The sequence below is a fragment of the Oncorhynchus nerka genome, linkage group LG26 (genome assembly GCF_034236695.1).
Source record: "Oncorhynchus nerka isolate Pitt River linkage group LG26, Oner_Uvic_2.0, whole genome shotgun sequence".
Classification (NCBI taxonomy): domain Eukaryota; kingdom Metazoa; phylum Chordata; class Actinopteri; order Salmoniformes; family Salmonidae; genus Oncorhynchus; species Oncorhynchus nerka.
Genome location: NC_088421.1, coordinates 822,555 through 835,148, shown reverse-complemented (window position 1 = coordinate 835,148; position 12,594 = coordinate 822,555). Strand labels below are relative to the sequence as shown.

The following is a 12,594-nucleotide window of genomic DNA, read 5'->3' as shown; positions in this document are numbered from 1 at the left end:
GTAAAAGGGGGCTTTACTATTCTTGGGTAGCGGAATGACTTTAGCTTCCCTCCATGCCTGAGGGCACTTTCTAGTAGACTTAAATTGAAGATGTGGCAAATAGAAGTGGCAATATCGTCCGCTATTATCCTCAATGATTTTCCATCCAGATTATCAGACTCCGGTGTCTTGTCATTGTTGATAGGCAACAATTCTTTCACCTCTTCCACACTGACTTTATCGAATTCAAAAGTACAATTATTTTCTTTCATAATTTGGTAAGATATGTGTAGTGTCAGCGTTTGTTGCTGGCATGTCATCCCTAAGTTTGCTTATCTTGCCAATGAAAAAGTCATTAAAGTAGTTGGCAATATCAGTGGCTTTTGTGATGATGAATGATTCATTTAATGATGAAGCCGAGATGGCTTTTTCCCCCCAAAATGTAATTTAAGGTGCTCCAAAGCGTTTTACTATCATTCTTTATATCATTTATCTTCGCTTCATGGTGTAGTTTATTTTTATTTAGTTTAGTCACAGGATTTCCTAATTTGCAGTATGTTTGCCAATCAGTTGTTCTGCCAGACATATTTGCCATACTTTTTGCCTCATCCCTCTCAACCTTACGATTTTAAATTCCTCATCAATTCAATGAGATTGAACAGTTTTTACAAATTTTCTTAATGGGTGCGTGCTTATTAGTAGCTGGAATAAGCAATTTCATAAAGGTGTCAAGTGAAGCGTCTGGTTGCTCCTCATTACACACCACAGACCAGCAAATATTATTTACATCATCAACATATGAATCACTACAAAACTTCTTGTATGACCTCTTATACGCTATATTAGGCCCAGACTTTGGAACTTTGTTTTTTCTAGATATCGCTATTATATTGTGATCACTACATCCTATGGATTTGGATACTGCTTTAAAGCAAATTTCTGCAGTATTTGTAAAGCTGTGATCAATACATGTTGATGATTTCATTCCTGTGCTGTTTGTAAATACCCTGGTAGTTTAACTGACAACCTGAACCAAGTTGCAGGCACTGGTTACAGTTTTTTCTTGAGTGGGCCAGTCAATATTTATATCGCCCATAAAATATACTTCTCTGTTGATATCACATTATCAAGCATTTCACACATATTATTTAGATAGTGACTGTTAGCACTTGGTAGTCTAGAGCAGCTTCCCACAAGAATGGGCTTTAGGTGAGGCAGATGAACCTGTAGCCATATTCCTTCAACAGTATTTAACATTAGATCATCTCTAAGTTTTACAGGAATGTGGTTCTGAATGTAGGCCGCAACACTGCCGTTGGCATTTCTGTCTTTTCGGTAGATTTTATAACCATGTATTGCTACCACTGTATTATATAAGTGAGTTTCAGAGATAGTCAGAATATGAATGGCATCTGTTACAAGCAAGTGACTTCATGTACTTTTTTTCTCAGGCTGAATATGTTAATATGGGCTATTTTTAGCATTTTTCTGGGGTTCTTGATTGTTTTTAATGCTTTACGGGGAAGCTTATCAGAAGTATACTTGCTCATGTTATTTATATTGGAGCTGATAGTGCAGGGTGAGCTGCACAAAGTGGTCTTCTTACTAGGGCACACCGCATCAGTGCTAACAGTGTAACTGGTTCATTTGCTCATGATTACTGCATACAATAGCTGTAGGATCAGAGGTATTCAGGGAAATTAGTGGGACATAATTTTTAAGTTACTTACATTGTCTGCTAACGCCCCTGGGATAATGTACATTTGATGCAGCATTATGACGACTCATTGTCACAATGGTAGGGATTAACTGAGATGGTCTTGGGTCATTGATAAGTCATTGTTTCAACGCAGCCTTGAAATGCATGGACAGAGTCCATGAGCCAAGATGGTATGGATGGACTCCATCATTCCTGTACAGTATCTTCTGTTTCCAGAAAGTGTCAAAGTTATCTATAAAAGTGAGTTTTCACACCACACCTTTCCACACCTTTCAGTTAGATTCTTTCCTAGCAGCTTGGTAGCCTCAATAAATAAACTTTATATAAAAAATATTACCTAGAGATTGTCTTTTACTTTTTGTCGTCGGAAAGTAGGTTCAGACTGAACATTGCTCACTCAACTTTGTGTTGGATGGTATTTACAGGTCCCGCTTTGTTTCTTCTGCAGATTTTGGCTTGTTAGAAGTTTTTTTTCTTCATTGTCGTTGGTTGTAATTTTACAATCTAGGTAATTTTGTCCAAAATCAAGGTTTTAGGTATGGAATTGGAAAGGAAGATTATGATGTTGAAGTTAATATCCTGTATAAATCCTTGCACATTTTTTTGAATATACTTCCATCCAACTCTAATTCTATATTTAATTCTATATTGCAGAAGAACTCAGGAGTCCTTGCTCTCTGTCTATTCACTCTCTTGTCTGATAGCCCATCAAGAGTGGATGGCTTCTTTTGTATTCCAATTTATTGGAAAGGCTGCCAAACCATTTACACCTGGCCCACAGATTTGTAGTGCACTTTCACTCCATTCTTTGCCTACCTCTCTACCAATGCCACTAGATGCTATTATCTATTTGGTAACATTCCACATTTCTGTGTGGTTACAGGGTTAATTTTGTGTGGTTACAGGGTTAAAACAGAAATAACTCAAGGTTAATAATTCCAAGTGGTAAAGGTTAGGGTTATGGTTTGGGGAAGGTATAATACTAAATAAATAAAGGACACGCTATTACCATCGGGTTTCAGTGTTCTCGCAGCTTGCTAGTGCATTGTGATCTGTGGTGGCACAAATTGAAGTCTATTTCTACTGATCAGTCTGCACTCCTACCCTCACTCAGATGACTGACCACAGCATTCACACCTAGCCAAGCTATTAGACCAGGGGTCTAATGCCCAAAGCCAAGAGTGGGAGCCAGTTTCCCTTAACCATAATGTGTGCTGCCACTCGTTTCCCTGAGGCCATTCCACTGAGGAAAATCACGGCGCCCAATATTAAGGTCCTGGTGAAATTATTTTCAACGTTTGGGCTTCAGCAGGTAGTGCATTTGGACCAATGCTTGAATTTCATGTCAAAGGTCTTCCAAGAAGTGCTACAGCGAATTGTAATTTTTGTAAGTCCCTCTTTGTGGCACCTGACCACATGACTGAATAGTAGTCCAGGTGCGACAAAACTAGGGCCTGCAGGACCTGCTTTGTTGATAGCAATGCTTTATTATGGATATTTAAAAAAAATACACCTTATGGAACAGCAGGGACTGAGAAGAGACACAAAGGTACATATACACGCATAGGCGCACTAGCACACACACTGTACACACATGTACAGTACATTGTAATATTGTTGTATGGTGGTTGTAGAAAAGGCCCATGGAGTTGGTGGAATACTCCTTTAATTCATTGCCATTTACTCAGCTGGGCCAGGGGCGCTTTAATTAGGTCAGGTGGAAATGTCCGACAGATCTCAACTCCATAAAAGGAGGAAATTGCCATCGCCTGATCTCGCTGCTTTCTCTTCCTTAACTCCATCTCATCCAGAAGTTCTGTGCGTCCATGAATCCACGTAAGTCCACCGACTCTGTTACCTTTCATGTTACCTTTCTGAATTATCTGTGGCGATCGGGAGAGTGGGCCATTCAGTTACTGTTAATAGTTATTACCGCGGAGCGCGGCTTGGAGCGGAGCGCAGCTTCAAACATATTGTGTAATGTGAATTGTCAATGATCACGGCCCTACAGATCCTCATAGGCCAATTACACAATCGATATGGTTCATGTGTATTGAAATTAATTATATGTACACATGAAGACTATTGAAAGCGTGAAATGAGAAACGTCATTGTTTGCTAACTGATTGACTTTGATCATGGGGATTATAGATTGTATAACCATTCACTGTTTGTATTCTTTCATGATTTATGATAAATAGTTATGAGCCTAAATGACTCGCGGATGATTACTATTGACTTCTTAATGAACTGGACTGTTGAATTCCCTAACTTATGTTAATAATGACTGATATGATTTGATCTTTGATTATGAATTTGATTGTATACATGTTATTTGTTTCCTTTGTGATGCAGCACAGACTACTCAGTAAATATACCACTTTATGGTTAAAGGAATTCCTGTCTCTATAGTCTCATCCATTCCTCTGTCACTTGACACGTGACCACCTGTTCACCTTCACTGTCAGTCATCCTACCTGTCCAGCTACCCACACAGATTCCACTCATCTTTCAGTGGTATTAAACATTTTGTATTGTAGTGGTGTAATGTTAGGATGTACTGTTATCATTTTATTTTTTTTATTTTTTACATGTAATGTAAGTGCCTACTATGCTTGGACCCCAGGAAGAGAAGCTGCTGCCTTGCCAACAGCTAATGGGGATCCCTAGTAAATACAAATAGCGTACGCCCGCTGCTCCCGGCGATAGGTCTAGACCTCCCACAGCAGCCAGTGTCCCGTCAGATCCATAGAGGGGGAAAGGAGCTAAATTTGACAACGTAGTTGGAGTCAGCACCGCCACCGCAGACACAGGCAGTCCAAGCGCTGAAGGCGCAGGTAGATCAGGCACCAGTGCAGCGAAGCTATTCCTTATGTCAATCTGCTCCGAACCTCTCGCAGTTACTCCCGTCCGCTTAGCAGCATGCCGCTGCCTTAGTTTTCCATTACTTGTGAAATGGGACCAGCGCTGATTGGAACATTCTTATTGCTGTTCTCAGTCTACTTCACTACAGGATGGATGAGGAGAAGCAGATGGAAATCATTTCGTAGGCAGGCAAGTTCCAGGTAGCACAAGCCATTTGGATAGCGACAGATCACAAGGCGGGGAACATCTTGCCCGAGCGGCGTCCAGCCATAGGAGTTAAGAAGGTTCCAATTAGAGTTTTCCCATAAATTTGCATAGAATTGAGATTTGTTTTCTAAGCATAGCCACCCCATTCCTGTAATCCTCCACCAGCAAACAATTGCTGCATTGGAGCTCTGGATTGTCAATATTGTACCGGACAAGAACATAACAAACTCAGCTTCCACAGCGCTGGAAATGTTCATTAGCTATTCCAGGTGGCGTGAGCTCCATTGCAAGCTGGCTAGTTGGTAGCAGGTGTTGACACAGGTATCCAAGTTCTTGAGTGTCCCCCGACATTAGCCCAGTCAACTTTCTCTCAAGTCATTGGGCCAAAGAGGGAGGAATAGGATAAGCGACTGGACTAGTTACCCTCCTTTCTCCTCCTCCCACGCCAAACTGAATGAAGAGGCTCTTTTGGACTCTGAAAAGCAGGAGACACACTCATGTAGCCTAGGCATTGATTTAATACACTGGTCCCGTCCGCTACTTTGTTCTGGTGTTTTTGACAGATACTCATATGTCGGGAATGCCACAATGGCGACTCTGAACAGCCTTCAGCAGCAGCAGGATTACTTCAGAATTGCGCATCTACTTACTCATGATATACAGTACTTCTGCCAGGTTAGCCTACTTTGCGGTTAGCATTTTATTGAACTTTTAGGGGAAGGTTTTTCTGTCAATCCACAAGACGGTTATCACAACTGGCTACACATGGAGTGAGACAAACACGTGTACCACACAGACAGACGGACAATATTGCTGGAAATTAATTGGCAGATATTGTAAGGTTTGGCTTTTTAAGCCAATAGTGGCTAAACAGGGGTGGGATAATGTCAATTTTGTATTGTTTAAATAGTAGCTGGGAGATTGCAGTGTCTGATACTTGTGAGATTTGTTTGACAGTTATTGTTTTAATTGTACGATCAGAATTGTTTGGTGAGCTACTCATAGATGGGCTGTGAGCTATTGGTAGCTCACGATCAACCTGTTGGAGACCCCTTAATTATTCTATCCTTTTGTAAACTAATGGAGGTGTGGATGTTTCTGTCCGAGAGTCTCTCCTCTTGCACTAGTTCTGCATCACGCAAAAAATATCACCGGGCCGGTGGTCCCGATGTAATGATGGGCGGTGAGTCGGAAGACGGTGCAACGTTTTAATAAAACAACAAAACCAAGAACACGACACTAACATAAGGCAAACTGCCGATACACAAGAACAATCCCAACTGGTGAGTGAACATGGGAGACTGACATATAAAGGGGAGGAGATGATGAAGGTAATGGAGTCCAGGTGTGAATCCTAAGGATTAACAGGTGCGCATAATGATGAGTGCCAGGTGTGCGTAATGATGAATCCCAGGACCGGTGGTTAGTACTCTGGCAACGTCGTACACCGAAGGAGAGGAGCAGCAGCAGACGTGACACCCAAAGTTGAGAGAACATGGGTTAATAAAATGGTGTGATACTTATTATGACTTACATAAAAAAATCTGATTTTCATACGTGCATTTTTGTGGAACAGTTTAATTTCAATTATCTTTTTTTGTTTCTCAAAATCGTTGTCACGTGGTTAATCATAAAAATCTGAATTAAAATGATCGTCTCTCTGTTAAAAGTCAACGTTGATACACCGTGAGCCACTGACGGCTAAAGAAATGATCATTTGGAATGCATAGCCTATAGGCCAAAGCAGCAGTTAGCCTATAGATTCCATTGCTATTTCACACTGAGGATTTATGATTATCAAGGGGGAGATTGTTGGAAAGATTTTTCAAAAAGCTTACTGTTAAGAACTAATCATTTTAATATATACTGAGCAAAAATATAAATGCAACAATTTGAAAGATTTTACTGAGTTATTTCCTATAAGGAAATCAGTCAATTTAAATAAATTCATTAGGCCTTTCATCTACATATTAGGTTTTTATCTAAGGATTTCACATGACTGGGAATACAGATATGCATCTGTTGGTCACAAATACCCAGTGGTGAAAAATTACCCAATTTATAATACTTGAGTAAAAGTAAAGATACCTTTTTAATAGAAAATACTACTTGAGCAAGACTTATTAAAGTATTTGGTTTAAAATATATTTAAATATCAAAATAAAGTATATAATAATTAAGCAAACCAGATGGCACAATGTTTTTATTTTATTTACGTACAGCCAAGGACACACTCCAACATTGACGTCATTTACAAACAAAGCATTTGTTTAGTTAGACTGCCAGATCAGAGGCAGTAGAGATGACCAGGGATGTTCTCTTGATAAGTATGTGAATTGGACCATTTTCCTGTCATGCTACGTATTCCAAATGTAACGAGCACTTTTGGGTGTCAGGGAAAATGTATGGAGTAAAAAGTATGTTATTTTCTTCAGGAATGCAGTGAAGTAATAGTAAAAGTTGTTAAATAGTAAAGTACAGATACGACAAAGTACTTTACAGGAAACCAGTCTGTATCTGGTGTGACCACCATCTGCCTCATGCAGTGCAACACATGTCCTTCGTATAGAGTTGATCAGGCTGTTGATTGTGGTCAGTGGAATGTTGTCCCACTCCTCTTTAATGCTGTGCGAAGTTGCTGGATATTGGTGGGAACTGGAACACGCTATCGTACACGTCGATCCAGAACATCCCAAACATGCTGAATACGCATGCCATGGAAGAACTGGGACATTTTGTACAGATCCTGTGTACATTATCATGCTGAAATGTGATGGCGGCAGATAAATGGCACAACATTGGGCCTCAGGATCTCGTCACAGTATCTTTGTGCATTCAAATTGCCATTCATAATTCATAACAAATGTAATTGTGTTCGTTGTCCGTCGCATATGCCTGCCCAAACCATAACCCCACTGCCACCATGGGGCACTCTGTCCGGGTACAGTTGAAACTTGGAATCATCCGTGAAGAGCACATTTCTCCAGTGTGCCAATGGCCATAAAAGGTGAGCATTTGCCCACTGAAGTTGGTTACGACTCTGAACTGCAGTCAGGTCAAGACCCTGGTGAGGACGACGAGCATGCAGATGAGCTTCCCTGAGACAGTTTGTGCAGAAATTCTTTGGATGTGCTAACCCAGTTTCATCAGCTGTCCGAGTGGCTGGTCTCAGACAATCCCACAAGTGAAGAAGACGAATTTGGACGTCTTGGGCTGGTGTGGTTACACGTGAGGCCGGTTGGACGTAATGCCAAATTCTCTCAAATGACGGAGGCGGCTTATTGTAAAGAAATTAACATTTAAATTCTCTGCCGACAGCTCTGGGTGACATTCCTGCAGTCAGCATGCCAATCTCTTTCTCCCCTCTCTCTCCAGATGAAATCTCGCGTCTTGTGACGGCCGGCCGCCCAACAACCTGCCCGCTTGACCCTATTCCCTCCTCTTCTCCAGACCATTTCCGGAGACCTTCTCCCTTACCTCACCTCGCTCATCAACTCATCCCTGACCGCTGGCTACGTCCCTTCTGTCTTCAAGAGAAAACCTTCTGAAAAAACCTACACTCGATCCCTCCGATGTCAACAACTACAGACCAGTATCCCTTCTTTCTTTTCTCTCCAAAACTCTTGAACGTGCCGTCCTTGGCCAGCTCTCCCGCTATCTCTCTCAGAATGACCTTCTTGATCCAAATCAGTCAGGTTTCAAGACTAGTCATTCAACTGAGACTGCTCTTCTCTGTATCACGGAGGCCCTCCGCACTGCTAAAGCTAACTCTCTCTCCTCTGCTCTCATCCTTCTAGACCTATCGGCTGCCTTCGATACTGTGAACCATCAGATCCTCCTCTCCACCCTCTCCGAGTTGGGCATCTCCGGCGCGGCCCACGCTTGGATTGCGTCCTACCTGACAGGTCGCTCCTACCAGGTGGCGTGGCGAGAATCTGTCTCCTCACCACGCGCTCTCACCACTGGCGTCCCCCAGGGCTCTGTTCTAGGCCCTCTCCTATTCTCGCTATACACCAAGTCACTTGGCGCTATCATAACCTCACATGGTCTCTCCTATCATTGCTATGCAGACGACACACAATTAATCTTCTCCTTTCCCCCTTCTGATGACCAGGTGGCGAATCGCATCTCTGCATGTCTGGCAGACATATCAGTGTGGATGACGGATCACCACCTCAAGCTGAACCTCGGCAAGACGGAGCTGCTCTTCCTCCCGGGGAAGGACTGCCCGTTCCATGATCTCGCCATCACGGTTGACAACTCCATTGTGTCCTCCTCCCAGAGCGCTAAGAACCTTGGCGTGATCCTGGACAACACCCTGTCGTTCTCAACTAACATCAAGGCGGTGGCCCGTTCTTGTAGGTTCATGCTCTACAACATCCGCAGAGTACGACCCTGCCTCACACAGGAAGCAGCGCAGGTCCTAATCCAGGCACTTGTCATCTCCCGTCTGGATTCCTGCAACTCGCTGTTGGCTGGGCTCCCTGCCTGTGCCATTAAACCCCTACAACTCATCCAGAACGCCGCAGCCCGTCTGGTGTTCAACCTTCCCAAGTTCTCTCACGTCACCCCGCTCCTCCGCTCTCTCCACTGGCTTCCAGTTGAAGCTCGCATCCGCTACAAGACCATGGTGCTTGCCTACGGAGCTGTGAGGGGAACGGCACCTCAGTACCTCCAGGCTCTGATCAGGCCCTACACCCAAACAAGGGCACTGCGTTCATCCACCTCTAGCCTGCTCGCCTCCCTACCACTGAGGAAGTACAGTTCCCGCGCAGCCCAGTCAAAACTGTTCGCTGCTCTGGCCCCCCAATGGTGGAACAAACTCCCTCACGACGCCAGGACAGCGGAGTCAATCACCACCTTCCGGAGACACCTGAAACCCCACCTCTTTCAGGAATACCTAGGATAGGATAAAGTAATCCTTCCTTTAGATGCACTATTGTAAAGTGGCTGTTCCACTGGATGTCTTAAGGTGAACGCACCAATTTGTAAGTCGCTCTGGATAAGAGCGTCTGCTAAATGACTTAAATGTAAATGTAATTGCGTACTCCCTCAACTTAAAACATCTGTGGCATTGTATTGTGACAAAACGGCACATTTCAGTGGCCTTTTATTGTCCCCAGCACAAGGTGGACCTGTGTAATTATCCTGCTGTTTAATCAGCTTCTTAATATGCTACACCTGTCAAATGGATGGATTATCTTGGCAAAGGAGAAATGCTCACTAACAGGGATGTCAACAAATTTGTGCGTAACATTTTTGAAATAATTTTTTGTGTATATGGAACATTTCTGGGATCTTTTATTTCAGCTCATTAAACATGGGACCAGCACAGTGTAATTTTGGCAAATGTATTTCCTATTGGCCCACCACTATGCCATTTCTCTCGTGTTCTATTGGTTTTCATATCAACTTTCTTTCGTTGTCCTGAAGCCATTTCCGTTTCTCTTACAATAAAACATGAGTTTATAGTCAGAAATAGGTTACAGTCCAGGTAGCTTCTTCTGACAATGTAGAAACAACAAAAAAGTTGTCTTTTCCTTGGTGTGAGCTGTTCTGGACAGAGGAAGAGAAATTTGTACGCTATTGTTCTAAATTCAATCACCCACTTCTTCATCCTCGCCATTCAGTTAATTCAAATTCAATCTTGAAGACATGAACAATTATCGGTTTATATTGCCCAGTCATTCAGCGACGAGAGAAACACTTTACCGCCTGTGTACCAACGCATAATCAGCGTTCTAACTATCCCTTGCGTCAACGCAATGTACTCCACAATATAATTTGTTTTTCAGAAGTACAATGACCCAACACCTCCAGGCTGTGTAAGGGCTATTTGACCAAGAAGGAGAGTGATGGAGTGCTGCGTCAGATGACCTGTCCTCCACAAATCACCCGACCTCATCCCAAAATGGTTTGGGATGAGTTGGACCGCAGAGTGAAGGAAAAGCAGCCAACAATGGCTCAGCTTGGGGGAACTCCTTCAAGACTGTTGGAAAAGCATTTCAGATGAAGCTGGTGGAGAGAATGCCAAGAGTGTGCAAAGCTGTCATCAAGGCATGGTGGCTACTTTGAAGAACACTTTTTTTGGTTACATGATTCCATATGTGTTATTTCATAGTTTTGATGTCTTCACTATTATTTTACAATGTAGAAAATAGTAAAAATGAAGTATCAAATAAAAATGTAAGAAACTTAAGTTAGACCTTTCTGCACATTATTTAGTTGAAATGGGATCTTTCATATAAAAGCTGTAGGTAATAATAATAATGTGTCATTAATAGTAGTGTTGCTTCGCACGCACAATAATGATGCTGTTGATGCTTCCTTTTGACCAGACATTTTGATAAATAGCCCAATTTCAAATCAATAACATATGCAGAAACATTTTTAATATACTGAGTATACAAAACATCAGGAACACCTGCTCATTCCATGACATACAGTAGACTGACCAGGTGAAAGCTATGATCCCTTATTGATGTCATTTGTTAAATCCACTTCAATCAATATAGATTAGATTTTTATTACCTTTTATTTACCTCTTTACCCTTTATTACCTTTTATTGCCTTTTATTACCTTTTATTTCCCTCTTTTTCCCTCTTACCTTTTATTTACCTGCTTTTCAAATACACCCTGTATATTACAACAGCATGGTCATCGGAATCACAAATAAAACATCACAAATCACCCCAAAAAATAGTTACATTCCCTCACAAATAAGTCCCCAGTCAATACTTTAAATTGCCTGAATGCACCAGAACATCAAGAAGAAATTTATTTTTTGAGTTTTGTTCCAGCAATACGGTGCATTAAAACTAAAAGCTGATTTACCTAGCTCGATGGAGACCCTAGGAACCTTGAGTTAACCAATCCTGTGAACAGTGTGGCAACTCGGGCGTCTATACTTCAACAGTAAAGTTAGATAAGACAGAAGTTTATGAAGTAGGGCCTTGTAAACAAAAAGGGAGTAATGTAGAGATCTATGGGTCTTTAGCCAAGTTCAGCCAACCTTTTTGATACAGGATGCAGTGATGAGTATCAAAACTGTCACCTGTAACAAAATGAAGGGCACTATGGTATAGATGGCATCCAAAGGTTTAAGAGCAGTAAAATCTGCACTTTGATAAATAATATCACCATAATCAAGAACAGATTAAAAGGTTGACTGAATATTCTGTTTAGAGAAAGGCAGGCGAGGGGAGGAGACAAGTTAAAGAAATGTTCAAGCCTTGAGACATGGATTGTGTTTGTGCCATTCAGAGGGTGAATGGACAAGACCAAATATTAAAGGTAGCCTTGCAGTTAAGAACGTTGGGCCAGTAACCAATAGGTCGCTGGTTTGAATCCCTGAGCCGACTAGGTGAAAAATGTCTGTGCCCTTGAGCAAGGCACTTTTTGCTCCTGTAAGTCGCTCTGGATAAGAGCGTCTGCTAAATTACCAAAATCAAAATGTTTGAACGGGGTATGGTAGTACACTAGTAGGCACTTGTCATCTCCCGTCTGGATTACTGCAACTCGCTGTTGGCTGGGCTCCCTGCCTGTGCCATTAAACCCCTACAACTCATCCAGAACGCCGCAGCCCGTCTGGTGTTCAACCTTCCCAAGTTCTCTCACGTCACCCCGCTCCTCCGCTCTCTCCTCTGGCTTCCAGTTGAAGCTCGCATCCGCTACAAGACTATGGTGCTTGCCTACGGAGCTGTGAGGGGAACGGCACCTCAGTACCTCCAGGCTCTGATCAGGCCCTACACCCAAACAAGGGCACTGCGTTCATCCACCTCTGGCCTGCTCGCCTCCCTACCACTGAGGAAGTACAGTTCCC

General features: G+C 42.4%; 1 protein-coding gene across 1 annotated transcript in view; it reads left to right on the top strand.

The window, feature by feature from the left end:
- The window catches only part of asphd1 (aspartate beta-hydroxylase domain containing 1), a 52,950-nt gene that overhangs the window by 14,282 nt on the left and 26,074 nt on the right, over window positions 1-12,594 (top strand). The window lies entirely within an intron of this gene.